Here is a 21,536-nt window from a genome sequence, read left to right as displayed (position 1 = left end):
CTGCGTCGGCCGAACAGGCACACACCGGCTGTTTCCACGAGGCGACGGGCAGTGCAGCGGAAGGGTTTTGGGGAAATGGCAAGCAAACCCTGCCTGTAACGGAGGAGAGCTTAGTTTTCACCCAACTGGAAGCAAGAGAGTTTCTGGCTTATAAATGGGGCCCCTTTTGTAAATTGGTAGCCCACTTTTGTGTGCTCCGGACACAAATTATCGGAAGACGAGTAGGCCCTCAAACTAGGCAGGTTTTCAGCCTGAAAATAAGCCACTTTCTATTCAGGAAAGACGAAATCGGGTATGTGTCATGTTGGAAACCGCTGTCAAGGCCTGTGCTGGAAAAGTTGCTGAGAAAATACAAGTCAAGGTAGTGCAGCTTGGGAAAGGAAGTTCTGTCGAATATTAGAATCTCAGTAGAGCGGGAGAAAATTCTGAACTCGTCAGGGCTTTTTTCCAGAGTTACTACCAGGTGGAATGCATACTAACAACAAAAATGTGGTTAATTCACTTTCCCCTTTTGAGGTAGGTAGTATTCTGAAGTTCCTCCTTCCAGTATAAAAATTAATTTTCTTTAAAGAAAGAGGATTTATTTATTTATTTTAAAGTGGGGGGGGGCAGAGACAGAGAGAGAGTCAGAGAGAGGGACAGATAGGGACAGACAGGAAGGGAGAGAGATGAGAAGCATCAGTTCTTCCTTGAGGTTCCTTAGTTCATTGATTGATTTCTCATATGTGCCTTGAGGGGTGGAGGTGGAGGGGTGGTCTACAGCGTAAGGAGTGACCCCTTGCTGGAGCCAGCGACCTTGGGCTCAAGCTGTTGAGCCTTGCTCAAACCAGATGAGCCTGCGCTCAAGCTGGTGACCTCGAGGTCTCGAACCTGGGTCCTTCACATCCCAGTCCAACATTACATCCAACGCGCCACCACCTCGTCAGGCTAAAAATTAATTTCTTAATGAGGAACATTACCAATCAAAACATTAACCATGACGTTGTGTGTGTAGTGTTATTAGAGAAGACTGCCACAGAATATCTGTAAGTAATAAGGCTGATTTTAGCTCAGAAAAGAGGGGTCACTAGAAGGAAAGAAGAAAAGATTTCTGAACCCTAGAAAGGCATACCATTTATTGTGATCAAGGCTGATCATGTGCTGAGTGAATAGATTTTTAGGTACAAGTGATTTAGAGGAAGTTGTCATTTTTCCAAAAACTGTTTTCTACCTGCTTGTATTTTCCTAAATTTCCTTAACAAAGTATACATTCTTTACACAGTAAGAACCTATTAGACAAAGGTCTTAAAATGCAAGTGTACATGGTAAACCAACATGTACTAGGAACCCTTGGGAGCAGAGAAAGAGTACCTGATCTTTTTGAGAACAGGGGTAGAGGACCTGGGATCTGAAAGGAGGAAATAGCAGGAAACTTTTCCTATTGCTGCAATGCTTAATGATGACAAACTTAGCTTAAAGCAACACAAATTTATCATCTATGTCAATGTGAAAAACGTCCAAACATGTAAGAGCTTTTTAAAAATTATTATTATTGAAAGAGAGAGACAGACAGGAAGGGAGAGAGATGAGAAGCATCAACTCGTAGTTGTGGCATTTTGATTGTTCATTGATGATGACCTGCCTTGAGTGGGGAGGATCCGGATGAGCCAGCAACCACGGGGTCATATCTATGATCCCATGGTTAAGCCAGTGACCTTGGGGTTTTGAACCTGGGTCCTTGGAGTCCCAGGTTGATGTTCTGTCCACTGTGCCACTGCCTGGTCAGGCAAATCTCTAGGAATTTTTTATGAGTTTATCTGAGTCAAACTGTCAAGGATTGCTGGGAAGCAAAATCTTAACAGACTGAGAAAATAGTTTGGAAAATGGTGGCTTTACCACTTATTTTATACATCAGAATCAAAGAGGAAGATACAAAAGGGTTACATGATATCTACTGGTGATAGATTAGGGAGGCGGGAGAAAGCAAACTGGGGAAGTCTTTGGGATTGGATAAGAAGTAAAACTGTATAGACTCAAACATCTTTTACATGGGCAGGCATAAAATAGTTAACAAAATAATAATGTGTGGATTTGTGGTCTCTGCTCTGGTAGGGTGGTTGTGTAAGGACCAAGAGAAGATCAGAATATCTAAAATAATAGGATATAGGCAGGGCACTGATGGAACAGGGAACTTAAGGGTTACAAGCAGGTCCTGCTCCTGTTCTGTTAGGAATACCATGCCCAAGGTCATTCAAGAAGCAGAGACAGATAGGGACCCTGTGAGGCTGAGAACAAAGAAAGACAAACGTTTGCATTCCATTGGTTAAAGACCCTTATCAGAAGTTTATGTTTGGAATTCACCAGTGAGCTAGACCCAGCCCCTGTTGCTATGCTATGTGCAGCCCCCTTAGCGAATAGGTAACCGCCACATCTGCTTCTGTAATATGCTTGCTTACTTAGGATATATAAGGAACTAGCTGTAAGCGCCAGGCGCGATTCCCGTTTGTAGCTCCTTGTGAGTAAGGTGTCTCCGGACACCTGGGAATTCGCCCCTGCGCAGGTTAAACTGGCCAATAAAGAAACATCTATATTCCTGAAAGTCTCTGACGTCTGTTATTGTACCCGGTGCATGCTACAGTTGTGCCCTGAGGGGGACAGAAAAGGAGATTACTCCTACATTTCAATGGTATGTTATCAGGTATGTTATTGTAGATGCAAAAGACAATAAACAGGCTCTGTTAAGGTAAGCATGGACCTTGTTAGATAAAAATACTGCACTAGGACATGACTACCCACCATGAACTGCTTTTAGTTGGAAGTTTTAATTTCAGACCATCCTGTGTGGTTCCTTTAGGACTCTGAGTTTTTGCAAGGCAATCATGCAAGTCTCCCTTGAGCTTGTTAGGCTCAGCATTGGTGCCTTTTGCATCCACAGTTCTAGAGGTTGAAAGTCTAATATGTATTTATCTCACTGAGCTAAAAATCAAGGGGTAAGCTCCAGGAAGGGTCTGTTTCTTTGCATCTCTAGCTTCTAAGGAGCACCCACATTCCTTGGCCCATAGCCCTTACCTCCATCTTCAAACCCAGCAACCATTGGGCGACTCCTCAGGCTGCCATCTCTCTGACTTTCTCTTGCCTTCCTCTTCCACTTGTAAGAATCTTGTGGTTATATTGGGCCCACACCACCCTAATAACACAGGATATCTCCCTGTTGGGCAGATAAAATATATTATGCTCACTTTATTAAAGATGGTGCTGCCCACGTGGAAGCCTGTCTCCCAGGTGATAGTATTAATTGCACTTCTTGCTTGGAATGGGCATGATTATATTAATGTGTGTTGGGGGCGGGCTGTGGGCAGGCAGGATCCTTGTAGCCTGGGGCTTGGTTTTGGGACTAAGCCTTTCCCACCCTTTTTGATGTGGGGTGGTACACTCATGAAGAATTCCATTATGCCTCAGATACATGACTTTGTATCAGAGAGTTCCTTGTTTGTATATTGGATTAAAGGTTTTAAATCTACACTATAAAGTAGGGCAGACCGGGAGCTTGCTCTCTCTTGATTCCTGAGATTAGCATTAGAGGAGAGAGCAGAGAAAGGAGAGCAGAGAAAGGCCACGTGGAGGAGAGGAGAGGCAGCTAAGATGGTGGAGTGCTGAAAGAGAAGCCAGTTTGTGCAGAGTTTGTGCAGGAGAAGGAGCTGGGGAACAGAGGCGAATAAAGCTAGTGAGCTAGAAACCTTTGATTCTAGGAAATTCGGATAAGTCAGTAGCTTTGTTAGCACTGAATGAGTGGGTTTTGGAGCCCAGTGTGTGTTTTTACTTTTCCACTGGGTGCAATCTAGGATTAAAGGTAATGGCCCACCAGTTCTTGGCCCCATTGTTTCATTACCGTATATCTGAATCCAATGTGAACTTGCATGGGCCAGGCTGCTGTGATGGTGGCCGTGAATACTGGCTTCACAGTGTCTCTATGTAAACCCACAGAATTGAGGTACAGTACCTTTCAGCATCTGGGGTATGAGTACTTTACAACATGTGCATGAGGTGAAACAAGAGGATAAGACAAGGAGATCTAGTCCATAGTAGATTAGCTATTTTCTCAGCTGTTTCTTACACTTTGGGTGGGGTCTGACTTTGTAGATATGGCTGTTCTTTCTGTTCATATATCAGAGTCCAAATGTGAAGTGAGCAACATGATCCTGGGGATATTAGGTGAGTGGAGGTGGGGCTAGAGTTGAGTGGGAGTGGGGAACAGCTACAGGTAGCCTGTGAGGATCTGAAAAGGGTGGCCAGAGTGTTTGTGAGGTAATGTAAGGCCAGTATTCATGGTTACCATCACAGCTACCTGGCCCATGCAAGTTCCCATTGGATTTGGACAGTCGGTAAAGAAACAACAGAGTCAAAAGCTATTGGGCTATCATCTTTTATCCTAGCTTGCACCCGGTGGGCAAGTAAAAACACACACTGGGCTCCAAAACCCACTTATTCAGTGCTCACAAAGCTACTAACTTATCCGAGTTTTCTAGAATCAAAGGTTTCTAGCTCACCAGCCTTATTCACCTCTGTTCCTTACCTCCTTCTCTCTGCACAAGCTCTGCACAAACTGGCTTTTCCTGTAGCACTCCACAATCTTGGTTGCTTCTTCTGGCCTCCTCCACATGGCCTCTCTCTGCTCTCCTCTCTGTTCTCTCTTCTAATACTAATTTCAGGAACCAAGAGAGCAAGCTCCCGGTCTGCCCCACTTTATAGTGCAGAAATCAAAATCCCTTTTAATCCAATATACAAAATAGGGAAGTCTCTGATATAAAGTCCACCCCATATCAAAAAGGGTGGGAAAGGCTTAGTCCTAAAACCAAGCCATAGTCTACAAGAATTCTGCCTGCCCACAGCTCGCCACCATCACACATTAATATAATTATGCTCATTCCAAGCTTAAGGGCAACTAATATCATCACCTGGGAGATGGGCTTTTACATGGGCAGTGCCATCTTTAACAAAGTGAGCATAATATATTTTATCTGCCCAACAATCCACCCCTATGCTCACTTTACTACCTACAATCTATACCACCACCATTCCTGTGCAAGGAAATTAGGCACATTACACAAATTACAACAACATGACAAATCATACAATTTCAACAGTTAAAAAGGTACACTTCACCAGTCTCTGAGTGCTTCACCAAAAGTGCAAAATGTCCTTGGCTTCTTTCTAGCCATGAGAAAAGCTTTTCAAGGCAGGGGAAGGGCCTCTAGCAAAGCTGCCCCCACCACCATCAGGGTATTTTACATTGTCCAAAATCCGTAAATCCATCCAACAAAGGAGCCAGTGCCCACTCCAGTCGTAGTCAAGAAAATCAGTCCACGCACATGGGGCATCAGCCACCCCCCTCATCCCTGCCAATCTGGCAGGTCTTACACTGTCCCAAAGAGGAGCATGCGGCAATGGCAGTCAGCATTTCCATCTCTGCTCTGGAGAGCATGATGGCATTCACCCCTATGTCTCAAAATAGCATACCTACCAGGAACATAGTATTTCTTGCTCCTGGGCTCTCATTTTCTGGAGACTGTGAATCATTATTCCAGCCCGATTCTTTTCATTCTCTAAAGAGGAACTGGAAACATCAGCTCCTGCTGCCAGCCTTGCAGCCCTAGCCTTGGCCTCCTGCCACAGATGGCTCTCAGAAATCTCCACAATTTCCAAGGCAATCTGCAACTCATGAACCTGTGATTCCTCCTCCAGCATTTCCAAGCGAATCTTGCAAACCAGGTCGGCCTTCAACAGTGCTTCCTTCAGCTCTAAGGTCGGCATCTTTCTCCCACATTTGCTCCAGCTCCTTCCACTGCTCAGTTTGCAGGTCTCTGGCAGCCTCTTCCACAGAGCTCTCAGTTTCCTCATGCATGGCTGTAAAAGTCAGCCAGCCTACAGCCCCGAAAAGAACAGCCATAGGAAAACATAACAGCAGCCAGTCCTCCACTCCACCACTCAGACGTGGTGGTGGCTCCTTGCCAATCTGTATCAAATCCTGCCACAGACTATGCCAAATGTAAGGCCAGTATACACAGTCAACATCACAGCTGCCTGGCCCATGCAGGCTTGCATTGGGTTTGGACAGATGGTAATGGAGCAATGGAGCAAAGAACTGGTAGGCCATCATCTTTAATACTAGCTTGCACCCGGCGGGCAAGTAAAAACACACACTGGGCTCCAAAGCCCACTCACTCAGTGCTCACAAAGCTACTGACTTATCCAAGTTTCCTAGAATCAAAGGTTTCTAGCTCACCAGCCTTATTCACCTCTGTTCCTCATCTCCTTGTCTCTGCACAAACTGGCTTCTCCCTCAACACTCCGCCATCTTGGCTGATTTTCCTGGCCTCCTCCACGTAGCCTCTCTCTGCTTTCCTCTCTGGTCTCTCCTCTAATGCTAATCTCAGAAACCGAGAAAGCAAGCTCCCAGTCTGCCCCACTTTATAGTGCAGAAATCAAACCCTTTAATCCATTATACAAAATAGGGAAGTCTCTAATACAAAGTCACTTATCTGAGGCATGATGGGATTGCACCACCCCACATCAAAAAGAGTGGGAAAGGCTTAGTCCTAAAACCAAGCCCCAGGCTACAAGGATCCTGCTTGCCCACAGCCCACCCCCAACACACATTAATATCACCTGGGCGATGGGCTTCTATGTGGGCAGTGCCATCTTTAACAATGTGAGCATAATATATTTTATCTGCCCAACAGACACCCAGTCCAGATAAATTTTGAAGTATTTTATTAAAGGAGAAATATTTAAATATGCAGGCTGCATATGGCTGACATGGGGCATCTGCAGGCCCAAATTATGCAGTCCCCCAAATAGTTCAGAGGCTGCTTATATACCCTTGATCACACATGTGTGGGGGAGAGCATTAACAAGATTATAATATTTGTCTAGGGGATACACAGAAACATTAAGACTTTCAAGGTAACTCAATTAAAGATATTTACCAATCTGTCAGGGTTTCTCTTCCCTCACTAGCCTAGAGGTATTTTACTCTCAAGATTCCAGGAAAGGGAGGAACTACAATCAATGCAAGGTGGTATGTAAATTCTACCTCCTATTGAAAGGGAAGAAGTTTCTCAGTTAACTTTAATCCTTTCAGAGAATTTAAGATCAAATGACCTTAGTCATCCTTGTAAGTCAGAAGACTTCTACATTCCTTTTTCTCCATTTTCCAAGGAAAGGACAGGAAAGCCTGACCTTTTCTTCCTAGAATATCAATATTAATTTGCATCTTTTTGCCAGCTACTGTTTTTATTTCCTCGTGTTGTAGAGATCACAGTAACAGGGTCACGTGGCACCTTAGCTTGTAGGGCTCATCTAACACCATCCTCTGCTCCTTGTCTCCCCCAGGACAGGGCTGTGTCAGGCCCCTGTGCCCTGGTTGTAGGGCCAGGAGCCGCCATCGTGGCCATTCACATGCAGGTTCCCATTGGATTCGGGCAGACGATAAAGAAATGGCGGAGTCAGAGGACGGGGGGCCATCCTATTTATTGGTGTCTCACCAAGACAGGCAAACCACAAAAGAAGACAAGGGAAAAGCAGAAAACCAGCTCTTCCCATGAAGGGCAAGGGATCAGGGAAGCCCCTGCAATTGTGATAGCAGGAACTGTGTGTCCAAGCTCCCGGTCTGTCCCACTTTATAGTGTAGAAAACCAAAATCCCTTAATCCAATATACAAACAAGGAAGTCCCCGATACAAAGTCACCCATCCAAGGCATAATTGGATTCCTCATGAGAGTGCACCACCCAGATAATACAATCATTCAAGGGTGTGGGGAAAAGCTTAGTCCCAAAACCAAACCCCAGGCTACAACGACCTGGCCTGCCTATAGCCTGTCCCCCACACCCAATATAAGTCACAAGCGAGCAAACATATATATCACATTTACAAACTTATTTGACCAACATTCCACCCCTTTTGCTCGCTTTACAATCTAAACCACAGGCATCTTCCATGATGGTCACTGTGCAAGGAGTAGGATACATTGCATAAACAGAAATAGTACCAACTACAGCAATAGGATTAACAGATCAAAAACTATGGGCGAAATGAGAGAGCTGTCAGTGGCACCAAGAGAGGCAAATCTTTTCCCTCTGGCAGAATACAGGCCAGAGTTTTGTCTGCAGACAGCACCGTAGCTGGCACCAGAGGCCGCCCTGAGCGGGCATACCAAACCTTATTGGCCAATACACCAACATCTGCTGGTTCTATGTGTAGTAAAATAGGGGAACTCATTATTGGCCATAAAGAAATTACAAAGGTGCCCTTCAAAATGCTGTCCCCTTGAGCACTCAAGGGATAATACACTTCTACCTTAGGTGGCCAGGTGCTGGTTGCCCAAGGAGTTAACTGGAGGTCCACCTCTAACCCCTTTCCCCATGGTGCCAACAAGGCCACCCATCTCAGATGGGGGGCCTGTACAGTCCAGGGCCAAGTCCATTGAAGCCGTTGTCCTTTAAGAAGGGCTGTTGGAGCAGGCAAGAGCACGTTGCCCTGCTGTCCGAAACCTGGCTTGAGTAAAATGTCCTTGGTGCGTATCTGCAACTGAATAGGGGCAGCTGTCCGATGCAGGAGGGCCTCTACTGGAGCTGGGCTTCCCCGTCGAGGTCGCTCATTCAAAATCCGAAGTACTGTCCATAAGCGGTGTGTCCATCCAGTAAGAGAGCCGGTGCCCCCCTCCTGTCGCAGTCCCTGCTTTAAGAGTCCATTATAACGCTCAATGATACCAGCAGCCTGGGGGTGGTAGGGAACATGGTACTTCCAGTCCACCCCCAGCTTTTGAGCCCATTGCCTCACCGTTGAACCAGTGAAGTGGGTACCATTGTCACTTTCAAGGACCAGCGGTCGCCCATATGCAGCACTCAGGCGGTCCAGAGCCTGTATGACTGCCCTCTGGTCAGGGTTACGAGCGGGGTAAGCAGCAAGCAGCCCGGTGGCAGTATCTACACAAGTGACTGCATACTGGTACCCTTCTGACTTTGGTAAGGGTCCAATGATGTCTATCTGCCATCGTGTCAGTGGGACATGACCCCTCTGGATCTGTCCAGGTGACACCAGTGGTCTCCGAGGGTGTTCCTTGGAACATACTGCACATTGCTCACAGGCTGCAAGTACCTCTGCATAGGACACAGGCAAGTTCCAAGCCTTAACCGTAGCCCACATAGTTTTCTGTCCTGCATGGAGCAGGCGCCGGTGGAGCCACTGTGCCACATCACCTGCAGGTGCAGTCTCCAACCATCGCACCCTTGCCAACGTATCTGCCTCATCATTCCCAGGATGGGCTAGAGGGGCATGCCCTGTGACATGATATACTGTCACCTGCTTCTGGTGTCCTATTTCCCATAAGTCCTGCCACATGGCCTGACCCCATAATGGACGGTGCATTACCATCCACTGGTTAATGTGCCAAGTAGCAATCCAAAGGGTCAGTCCACGATAGACAGCCCAACTGTCAGTACAGATCACCAGAGGTGAAGGTTCATTATGGGCAACTAGCCAAACAGCTCTTAATTCTGCCCATTGGCTGCTTTGGCCTGTACCCGTGTCCATCCAAATAGTCTCAGTGGCCGGATGGAAGGCGATAGCCGTCCATTTGGCAGGTTGGCCCCTGCTGGAACCATCAGTATACCAGGCATCTTCGGGGATGGGCACCCGCCCCTCCTGGTAGGGACTGACCTCAGGTTCTGCCTCCTGAGCCCCAGTTGCACCTGACTCTAAAGTCGCATAGGTGACTGGACCCAAGTCTTCCTGCAGTTCTGCCCTCAATGGGCTGGTGCTAAGAGCACAGCGTTGTTGCAGATAGGCACCCCACTTGGCCAGGGTAGACATTTGGGCCATACCACTACGTGGTTTAGTTGCCCAATCTCTCACCCATCCAGCTATAGGGTATGTTGTTTTGACTGTAACTGGTGTTGTGGTTGTAATACTCTCAGTTGCCAGGAGGGCAGCATACACAGCTGCCAGCTGCTTCTCTACTAATGAGTAACGAACTTCAGCACCTTTCCACAATTGGGACCAAAATCCAATAGGTTGCCGTAGGCGCTCTGTCCGCTGCCACAAGCCCCATCCAAACCCCTCCGAGGTTACATGAACATCCAGCTCACAGGGCCTGGCAGGATCAAACACATTCAAGGCCTGTGCCACCTTGACAGCTCTCTTAGCAGCTGCAAATGAACCTTGCGCCTACTCAGTCCAATCCCAGCGAACCCCCTTTCGAATAAGGTTGTACAAGGGGCGTAGTAACTGAGCCAAATGTGGTATGAATGCTCGCCAATACCCCAACAAACCTAAGAATTCCTGTAACTGTTTTACCGTAGTGGGCACGGGGTAGGCTTGAATCTTATCTATAACTGCGTCAGGGATAACTTTTGTCTTACCCGACCAGACAACTCCCAAGAATTTAACAGATAACCCAGGTCCTTGTAATTTGTTCTCGTTGACTGCCCAGCCACATGCTTTCAAATGGGAGAGCAGGGTAGGGACTGCTTGCTCCAATTCTGAAAGAGAATCACTAGTTAGCATAATATCATCAATATAATGGTACATGCGGACTACCTCTGGCTGTTTCCATTTAGCCAGGTCAGCAGCCACCAGCCCATGGCACAAGGTGGGGCTATGCAAATAGCCCTGGGGTAACACTGTAAAGGTCCATTGTCTCCCTTCCCAACTGAAGGCAAATTGGTCTTGACTCTCTGCGGCTATATCAATAGAGAAAAAAGCATTGGCCAAGTCTGCCACAAAGTGGTATGTCCCCAACTCATGGCTTAGCCGATCCATCATGTTAGCTATCGAAGGAACAGCAGCGTGCAAAGGGGGAACAACTTTATTAAGTTCCCTGTAATCTACTGTCATTCTCCAGGTTCCATCTGCTTTGCGCACAGGCCATACAGGGGAGTTGTAAGGACTGTGTGCTGGCCGGATGATCCCCACCTTTTCTAGCTCAAGGATTGTCCCTGTGACTTCTTCATAACCACCTGGCAGGCGGTACTGCTTGGTGTTAGTCACACGCCGAGGGACGGGTAATTGCAAAGGGGAATGTGATGCATGTCCCCGCAATACTGCCTTCACAACCCTGATCCGCAGCCGGAACTCCCCAGCTGTAGTTTCCAACCACAGTCCTTGCAAGACATCTACCCCCAAAATATATTCAGGAATAGGAGATACATACACCTTATATGGCTTAGGAGGCAGTCTCCCTATCCCCAATAGAATAGTTATTGGCTTCACTTGAACAGTTTGGCCCCCATAACCGTCAATGGCCACTGGGGTCCCAGCAAACCGCTCTGGGTTTCCATAGAGAAGGGAACATTCTGCACCTGTATCCACCAAGGCCAACACCTGTTGTACATTGGAAGGGGACCAGTGGATAGCCAGTTCCACATGTGGCCTCCGGTCCCCGCCCATCCCCGTTAGACGGGTCCCTCGGCCTTTTTCCTATTCAAACTGGTACAGTGGGTCTTGGGAGTTCCCCTCTCCCTTGGCCGTCTCTATCATATAATCTTGTAACCGAGCTGTGCGCGCACCAAACGTTTTATTGGTAGCTGCTGGGGCCTTTCGTCTCAGTGGCTGGAACTTCTGTTCTGGTTTAAGCTGCCGCCAAAGCTCCAAAAGAATTTTATTAGACTGGCCATCCAATTTCCCCTTATCTGCTCCAGCCGCAATCAAGTCTACCCACATCTGTGTTCGGGTAACCTTTACAGGCCCGTTTCCCTTGTTAGTTGGGGGGGAAACATAGGCAGCAGCCCTCACTGCTTTATGATCCCGAGCGGCCTCCAGCTCTCCCAAATCTGCTACCATCTGTGTAACTGCATTGATGGGCTGCCCCACATAGGGGCCCAAGATAGCCACAAGTGACCCAAAAAGGGCTGACGGGGCGCTAGCAAGGACAAATTCCCTCATTTTGGCCGTAAACACTTCCTCGTCTGGCCCACGAGACCCAGGGTTGAAAACAGCATTCTTCATACCTAGTTCTCGAAGGACCTTTACTAACTCACTGTAGCACTGCCACCGACTCATTGCCCCCGGCAGTTCTCCAGCATTCTGCCAGACCATACGAATGGCAGCCATCACCCATTCTAATAGGGTATGGTCTCCTGGGTTGCCATGGCAGTTCTGAAGACGCTGCCTCAAGGAAGAGTGTGTGGTAATGGCGGCCAATTTCTCCATCTCTGTTCCGGAGAGCATGATGCCATCCACCCCTATATCCCATAATCGTAGTAACCAGGCTACCAGGGATTCAGTAGGTTTCTGCCTAAATTGTGCCCCCAACTCCATCAGCTCTGCCTGGGTATAGGGCCGGACCACAGAGTGTTCCATTACCTGGGCTGGAGGCTGTGGCTGCCCCTGAGGGACTCTTTGTTGCTGGGTTTTTACCTTCTTGGCGACAACTGGTCGGGCTCTCAGTGTGCGTATGGCAGCTTCAGCCTGAGCCTTCTCATCCTCAGAAGAGGAGTCGCAAGCGCCTGCTCCCGCTGACTCAAAGCCAATCCACCGGCACGGATGCTGCTGCTCCTTTGGTGACCGTTTAGGCTCCTGTGGCTGCTGGCTTTTGGCCAGAAGCTGAGACTCGAGCTCTTGAATCCGCAGTTGTTTCTCCAATAACTGCCGGTGAACACGTTCAACTTCCAGGGTAAACTGCAACTCGCGAACCCGTAATTCCTTCTCCAGTGCTCGCTCCAATTCCAGCCTTTTCTGCCGTTCTATTTTCAATTCATACTGAAGCTTTTGACCTCGGGCAGTTTCCTCTTGAGTAAAAAACATGTAGCCCATGGCCCCTAAAAGGACAGCCATGGGGAGCCAGAGCGGCAACCAGTACTCTATCCCACCCATCAAGGGTCGTGGCTCCATACCAATCTCTGAATCCTGCCGGAAACTACGCCAGTTGTAGGGCCAGGAGCCGCCATCGTGGCCATTCACATGCAGGTTCCCATTGGATTCGGGCAGACGATAAAGAAATGGCGGAGTCAGAGGACGGGGGGCCATCCTATTTATTGGTGTCTCACCAAGACAGGCAAACCACAAAAGAAGACAAGGGAAAAGCAGAAAACCAGCTCTTCCCATGAAGGGCAAGGGATCAGGGAAGCCCCTGCAATTGTGATAGCAGGAACTGTGTGTCCAAGCTCCCGGTCTGTCCCACTTTATAGTGTAGAAAACCAAAATCCCTTAATCCAATATACAAACAAGGAAGTCCCCGATACAAAGTCACCCATCCAAGGCATAATTGGATTCCTCATGAGAGTGCACCACCCAGATAATACAATCATTCAAGGGTGTGGGGAAAAGCTTAGTCCCAAAACCAAACCCCAGGCTACAACGACCTGGCCTGCCTATAGCCTGTCCCCCACACCCAATATAAGTCACAAGCGAGCAAACATATATATCACATTTACAAACTTATTTGACCAACACTGGTACTGTGACTTTTTGACTTTTTTTTTTCTTTTTTTTTTTTTTTTTTGTATTTTTCTGAAGCTTGAAACGGGGAGAGACAGTCAGACAGACTCCCGCATGTGCCTGACCGGGATCCACCCGGCATGCTGTTGGGCAGATAAAATGTATTATGCTCACTTTGTTAAAGATGGTGCCACTGTCCACGTGGAGGCCGTTGCCCAGGTGATATTAATGTGTGTCTCTGTGGATCGTTGCAGCCTGGGGCTTGGTTTTGGGATTAAGCCTTTCCCACCCTTTTTGATGTGGGGTGGTACAATCCAATTATGCCTCAGAGAAGTGACTCTACTAGAGACTTTCCTATTTTGTATATTGGATTAGAGGTTGTGAAGCTACAATATAAAATGGGGGCAGAACAGAGTTTGGGCTCTTGGTTCCTGAGATTATCATTAGAGGAGAGAGCAGAGCAGAGAGCAGAAGGAGGCCACGTGGAGTAGGCCAGGAGAAGCAGCCAAGATGGCAGAGTGTTGACTGAGAGGCCAGTTTGTGTAGAGTTTGTATCTGGGATGAGGAAGGAGATGGGGAACTGAGGAGAATAAGGCTGGTGAGCTAGAAACCTTTGATTCTAGGAAACTCGGATAATTCAGTGGCTTTGTGAGCACTGAATGTGAGTGGGTTTTGGAGCCCAGTGTATAGTTTTTAATTGCCCGCCAGGTGTAAGCTAGAATTAAAGACTATGGCCCACCAGTTTGTGGCTCCATTGTTTCTTTACCGACTGTCCGAATCCAATGCGAACCTGCATGGGCCAGGCTGCTGTGATAGTGGCCCTGGCCGTGACTACTGGCTTTACACACGCCCACCAGGGGGCGAAGCTCTGCCCACCAGGGGGCGATGCTCTGCCCCTCCGGGGCGTCACTCTGTCGCTACCAGAGGCACTCTAGCACCTGGGGCAGAGGCCAAGAAGCCATCCCCAGCGCCCGGACCATCTTTGCTCCAATGGAGCCTCAGCTGTGGGAGGGGAAGAGAGAGACAGAGAGGAAGGAGAGGGGGAGGGGTGGAGAAGCAAATGGGCGCTTCTCCTGTGTCCCCTGACCAGGAATCGAACCCGGGACCTCTGCATGCCAGGCTGACGCTCTACCACTGAGCCAACCGGCCAGGGACATAATTTGCAGCTTTTTGATACCTTACAACACTATCACTTCATTTATTGGAACAGGACTGTTGTAAGGCCAGCGGCCGTGGCCAGGGCCACCATCACAGCCGCCCAGCCCATGCAGGTTCGCATTGGATTCGGACAGTCGGTAAAGAAACCATGGAGCCAAAAACTGGTGGGCCATAACCTTTAATCCTACCTTGCACCCGGCGGGCAAGTAAAAATACACACTGGGCTCCAAAACCCAGTCACACTCAGTGCTCACAAAGCCACTGACTTATCCGAGTTTCCTAGAATCAAAGGTTTCTAGCTCACCAACCTTATTCTCCTCAGTTCCCCATCTCCTTCCTTATCCCAGATACAAACTCTACACAGACTGGCATCTCACTCAGTACTCTGCCATCTTGGCTGCTTCTCCTGGCCTACTCCACGTGGCCTTCTTCTGCTCTCTGCTCTGCTCTCTCATGCTAACCTCAGGAACCAAAAAGCCCAAACTCCCGTTTTGCCCCCACTTTATACTGTAGCTTCACAACCTCTAATCCAATATACAAAGTAGGGAAGTCTCTAATACAAAGTCACCTCTGAGGCATGATAGGATTGTACCGCCCTACATCAAAAAGGGTAGGAAAGGCTTAATCCCAAAACCAAGCCCCAGGCTAAAGGATTCTGCCTGCCTTTAGCCCACCCCAACACACATTAATATCACCTGGGCGACGGCCTCCTCCTGTTATCTTTAACAAAGTGAGCATAATACATTTTATCTGCCCAACAACTGTCCTCAGCATCCTATCTTGTCTCTTTCCCTCTCCCTTTCCTAGCACACATGTTTCCTAGCAACAAGATGTCCACCGATGCAGCATCCTATAGAACAGGTACATTTCACCAGGGATATTTTACTAGGTAGGTACTGATTCCTTCCTTCCTAGCACCTAAATTGCAGAAGGTCTGGGAACTGAAGTACTCATTTAGTAAGCCTGCCTACACGTCATCTTTTGTTTTCTGTTTCTTTTCTCAGACTTCTAGTGCCTGATTCATCCACAATAAGCATCTCATGCTCCTTCCACCACTGGGAGAGGAAAAGAGAGTAGAGGCTATGATCTGAGAGGTACTTCCTGAAACTGGCTGGGTGAGGGCAGCTTCAAGACCACAGTGAGGCCTGAGTTGAGTAGCTGTGCTAAGACAGGGCTACTTGGCAGTGCCATTTCCAAACTTCAGCTGGGTGAAGTTCACCTTTTACCCCAGGAATTTTCAGCACCTCTCACAGGCTGGCTAGACTGGAATGGAGAAGTTGCTTCCAGGTCTTTTTTTTACCATTTACCTCAGGACGCCCTCTGCCCATCACATTCTTGCTGAAGCCAGGAAGAAAGAATTGCCTTCAAGTGTCTCCTCACCTGTGTCTGGAGGCTCCAGCTTCCCATGAGATGTCGGGCTGGAGTCAGGAGAAACAGTCGGCTTCCAGGTCTCTCCTGGACCCTTCCTACAGAAACCTCTCCTGCCTATCATTCTGGCTAAAGCAGGAATGGAGATCAGCTCCATACAGCCCCTTTCACCACATAAGTTGGCTACAGCTGGAATTCAGAATCCTGCTCAAGGTCTTTCCTGGCAATTTAGCCAAAGACCCACTGTGCTCTTCACACCATCTTAAACAAGGAGGGAGAATTCATCTGTCAGACCCTCCTTGCCTGTTTTCCCGTGACCCCCTCCCAGAGATGTGTGGAGAAGCGGTAAATAATTCATCTTCAAGTCTCTTCTCACCCCTTTCCCAAAGCATCTGCTCTGCCCTCACACATTGACCTCAAGCCTCAATGGAAAATATACTACCAGATCTACCATTTTATTCCTCAAATATCCCCTCTTCTCTTTGAGAGCTGCTTGGAACTGGGATAGAAAATCTGCCACCAGCCTGACTGGGCAGTAGCATAGTTGATAGAGTGTCAGCCTGAGACTCAGAGACCCCAGGTTCAAATATCTGAGGTCACCAGCTTACACCTGGGCTCACCAGCTTGAGCACGGGGTCACTGGCTTTAGCATGGGATCATAGACATGACCCCATGGTTGCTGGCTTGAGCCCAAACGTCACTGGCTTGAAGGCCAAGGTTGCTGGCTTGAGTCCAAGGTCACTGGATTTAGTGAGGGATCACTTGCTGTGCTGTAGCCCCCCAGTAAGAAACATGTGAGAAAGCAGTCAATGAACAACTAAAGTGCCACAACAAAAAGTTAATGCTTCTCATCTCTCCCTTTCTGTCTGTCTGTCCCTCTCTCTGTCTATCTCTGTGTGTTCCTCTCTTTCCTGCTGAAAAGAAAAAGAAAGAGGAAAGAAATAAAGAAGAAAGAAAGAAAAAAGAAGAAAGGAAGAAAGGAAGTAAAAAAGGGAGGAAGGAAGGAAGGAAGGAAGGAAGGAAGGAAGGAAAGAAGAAAGAAAGAAAGAAAGAAAGAAAAAGAAAGAAAGAAAGAGAGAGAGAAAGAAAGAAAGAAAGAAAGAAAGAAAGAAAGAAAGAAAGAAAGAAAGAAAGAAAGAAAAAAGAAAAAAGAAAAGAAAAGAGAAAAGAAAGAAAAAATCTGCCTTCAGGTCTCTCCTCTCCCCTTTACCCAGGACTCCCTGTGCAACTCACATATCAGATGTTAGATGGGTGGATCCAGGGAATAAACCTCTCAGGGTTTTCATGAGTCACTTGTAAAAGTTCTCACTTTTAAAGCTTATAAAATGCATGAACTGTGGAAAAACCTAGGCTTCAAACTTGAATCTGCTGCCTGATAGCCTGCAAGGTGGGACCTCCCAATGCTCAAGTGAACTGGGACCAGATGTAATGCACTCCTAAGTCTGGTATGTGCTAGATGATGGGCTCACAAAAAGGGATCCCATGGGAATGGCTCACCTGATTTAGGAAAGAACACATTACCTGTTAGGCAGATAAAATATATTATGCTCACTTTGTTAAAGATGGCACTGCCCACGTGGAAGCCCATCCCCCAGGTGATGATATTAGTTGCCCTTATGCTTGGAATGGGCATAATTATATTAATGTGTGTTGGGTGCGGGCTGTGGGCAGGCAGGATTCTTGTAACCTGTGGCTTGGTTTTAGGACTAAGCCTTTCCCACCCTTTTTGATGTGAGGTGGACTTTGTATCAGAGACTTCCCTATTTTGTATATTGGCTTAAAGGTTTTGATTTCTGCACTTAAAGTGGGGCAGACTGGGAGCTTGCTCTCTTGGTTTCTGAGATTAGCATTAGTGGAGAGAGCAGAGAGGAGAGCAGAGAGAGGCCATGTGGAGGAGGCCAGGAGAAGCAGCCAGGGTGGCAGAGTGTTGAAGGAGAAGCCAGTTTGTGCAGAATTTGTGCAGGGAGAAGAAGATGGAGAACAGAGGTGAATAAGGCTGGTGAGCTAGAAACCTTTGATTCTAGAAAACTCGGGTAAGTCAGTAGCTTTGTGAGTACTGAATGAGCGGGTTTTGGAGCCCAGTGTGTATTTTTACTTGTCTGCCAGGTGCAAGCTAGCATTAAAGATGATGGCCCACCATTTTTTGGCTCCATTGTTTCATTACGGTCTGTCCAAAACCAATGCAAACCTGCATGGGCCAGGCGGCTGTGATGGTGGCCCTGTAGACTGGCTTTAAATATGATGTAGTCGGCAGGATTTGATACAGATTGGCAAGGAGCCACCACCACCTTTGAGTGGTAAATTAGAGGCCTGGCTGCTGTTATGGTTCCCCATGCGGACCATCGGCTGGCTGCCTTTTACAGCCATACATGAGGAAACCAAGAGCTTTGTGGAAGAGGCTGCCTGGGTTCTGCAAACCGAGCAGTGGAAAGAGCTGGAGCAAATGTGGGAGAAAGAGATGCTGACCCTGGAGCTGAAGCAATTACCAGAGGTGGCCAACCAGGTTCACGAGATTCGTTTGGAAATGGAGCAGACGCTGAAGGAGAAATCACAGTTTCATGAATTGAAGATTTCCCTGGACGTTCTGGAGATTCAGCAGTGGTGGGAGGCCAGGGCTGAGGCCAGAGCTGGAGCTGCAAGGCCTGCTGAGCAGAAGGTGCAGCCCAGGGCTTGAGCCTGGCAGCAGGAGCTGATGTTTTCAGTTTCTCTTTGGAGGATGAGAATTGGGCTGGATTTGCAATCCGCAGTCTCCAAAGATGAGAGCTCAGCTGGAAGGAGCACTTCCTATGGCCCTGGTAGGTCTGCGATTTTGGGACATCAGGGTAGATGCCATTATGCTCTCCAGAGCAGAGATGGAAATGCTGACTGCCATTGCCACGTGCTCCTCCTTGGGACAGTGTAAGACCTGCCAGGATGGCAGAAATGAGGGGGATGGCTGACTCCCCATGTGCATGGACTGATTTCCTGGACTACGACCCGAGTGGGCACTGGCTCCTTTGTTGGATAGACTTACAGATTTTGGACAATGAGAAATATCCTGATGGAGGTGGGGGCAGCTTTGCTGGAAGCACTCCCCTGCCCTGGGGTGTCAGGAGCCGATCCACTAATGCTGGCTAACTAGGTCACAGCAGAAGAAGATCCACAACTGCTGGTTGACAAAGTCACAGCAAAAGAAGATAGAGTCACCGCAGTAAAGACCAACAGCTGCGGGTTGACAAAGTCACCGCAAGGAAAGGCACGATACTTCCCCCTTTAATCTTTTGAATTAATCTGGCCTTATATTCCCCCCTTTTCTGGGTGTGTGCTATTATTTATGGCACAGGGATAATAGTACCGTGCTTTCCCTGTAGATTTGTAGTAATTTCTTTGGAAATGAGACAGAAGGTGTAAGTTCCACAGAAAAGCCTGTAAGCTCCTTGATCTGGGCTCATAAACATAAGAGGCTGGCTATGATATCCCTCGTAAAGGGTTAAGTTTGTAGGAGAATTTCTTATTAATCATGTTAGAAAGAATATAGTTAGAACTTAGCTAGTATATGAATATAGTAAATAAATAAAGTTTAACTAGACATTAGAATCTTAGGTAAAGTGTAGTGGAGTGGCCTGTTGCATGGCCTTGGATAGGAGTGCAGCTGGCTAGTAAAAAATGTTTTGTTAAAAGACTTGTTTTATCACTAAAGGCAGTTACTGGGCTTTCTCAGTGAGACATTCTCATGAGATTTATATACTTTCCCAAGGTTTTTCGTTCAGATAATAAAGAGGAATATAGAAGAATCCATAGAAGCAATAGCAATTAATGCCTTCTGATATTATGTTGCTACTAAGCTATCTTGCAGGTGCACTCTATATATCTTTAAGCAAAAGTTACTCTTGATGTTATGACAATTTCTTAATAAGCAAGCCTTTTGAAGTCTTGTGAGAAAAATTAGGACACTGCATGAACTCAAGGCCATTTGCCTGAGCAAGTGGTGGGCCTTTGCTAGTCCTTAATGATTTCGTCTGCTAATCTCTCTCTGTGCCCTTAACTCACAACAACAGTAGAGTTATTAATTAGTACTAATCTTTTAGAAGTTTGTACCAATATTGTTATTGCTATTGTATAACTGTACTTTGAATAACTTACCACCTGATTTATAGTTTATAGATATGAATTAACTGTTATCTGGAAACATGTAACCATAGTGAAACAAAATACCATGTGATTGTAACTTAGTGTGTGTGCATAAAAAGAAAGCTAGACCAGCATTTGGTAGAGATGCCTGGCAGTAAATGCTAACTACAGAATAAAGAGAAAGAAAAGAATTCGGCTCTCTCACTCGATTTCGCCGACGCCGTCTCCTCCTGTGGGACCCCTGGATCCCCCCCGGGGCTGGACCCCGGCACTGGGGAGCTCTTCCCATGGCTTGAAAGAAGGCCGAGGACATTTTGCACTTTTGGCAAAACACTCAGAGACTGGTGAAGTGTACCTTTGTAATTGTTGAAATTGTATGATTTGTCATGTTGCTGTAATTTGTGTAATGTGCCTAATTTCCTTGCAAAGGAATGCCAGTGATGTAGATTGTGGGTAGTAAAGTGAGCATAGGGGTTGATTTTTGGGCAAATAAAATATATTATGCTCACTTTGTTAAAGATGGCACTACCCACTTAGAAGCCCATTGCCCTGGTGATATTAATGTGTGTTGGGGACGGGCTGTGGGCAGGCAGGATCCTTGTAGTCTGGGGCTTGGTTTTAGGACTAAGCCTTTCCCACCCTTTTTGATGTGGGGTGGTGCAATCTCATCATGCCTCAGATAAGTGACTGTATCAGAGACTTCCCTATTTTGTATATTGGATTAAAGGGTTTAGATTTCTGCAATATAAAGTGGGGCAGACCCGGAGCTAGCTCACTCAGTTCCTGAGATTAGCATTAGAGGAGAGAGCAGAGAGAGGCCACATGGAGGAGGCCAGGAGAAGCATCCAAGATGGTGGAGTGCTGAGGGAGAAGCCAGTTTGTGCAGAGTTTGTGCAGAGAGAAGGAGATGGGGAATAGAGGTAAGTAAGGCTGGTGAGCTAGAAACCTTTGATTCTAGAAAACTCATATAAATCAGTAGCTTCGTGAGCACTGAATGAGTGGGTTTTGGAGCTCAGTGTGTGTTTTTACTTGCCCACCGGGTGCAAGCTAGGATTAAAGATGATGACCCACCAGTTCTTGGCTCCATTGTTTCATTAGTCTTTCCAAATCCAATGCGAAACTACATGGGCCAGGTGGCTGTGGTGGTGGCCTTGTATACTGGCTTTACAGCGTTTATATGTGAACTCAATGAAGTGAGGTACGGTGCCTTTCAGGATCTGGGGTGCAGTACTTTATAACATTTGGGGGCTTGTTCGGGATCCGGTGTTTTGCATCACCAAATAGAGACACTTTAAATTGGACAGACTCTGCTGAGCTGTCTGGCCCCGCTTGAATCTCGAGGAGAGGCGCACCACCTGACACTTTTCTGGGCTCTCTATCTTCTTGTGGGGTCTGGACAGTTTTCCGGTAGATTCCTCCCAGTTTCCAAATTTGACAATTTGGGTAATTTGGCAGAGAAATCACAGAGGTAGGTAAAGCAACTCTT

At 47.3% G+C, this 21,536-nt stretch overlaps 1 protein-coding gene across 1 annotated transcript in view; it reads right to left on the bottom strand.

Moving 5' to 3' along the window:
• The window catches only part of CREM (cAMP responsive element modulator), a 514,873-nt gene that overhangs the window by 124,990 nt on the left and 368,347 nt on the right, over window positions 1-21,536 (bottom strand). The gene's annotated exons all lie outside the window — the stretch shown is intronic.

The sequence above is a fragment of the Saccopteryx leptura genome, chromosome 5 (assembly GCF_036850995.1).
Source record: "Saccopteryx leptura isolate mSacLep1 chromosome 5, mSacLep1_pri_phased_curated, whole genome shotgun sequence".
Taxonomy (NCBI): domain Eukaryota; kingdom Metazoa; phylum Chordata; class Mammalia; order Chiroptera; family Emballonuridae; genus Saccopteryx; species Saccopteryx leptura.
Note: the sequence above shows the minus strand (reverse complement) of the source record. Positions and strands in the feature narration are given on the sequence as shown.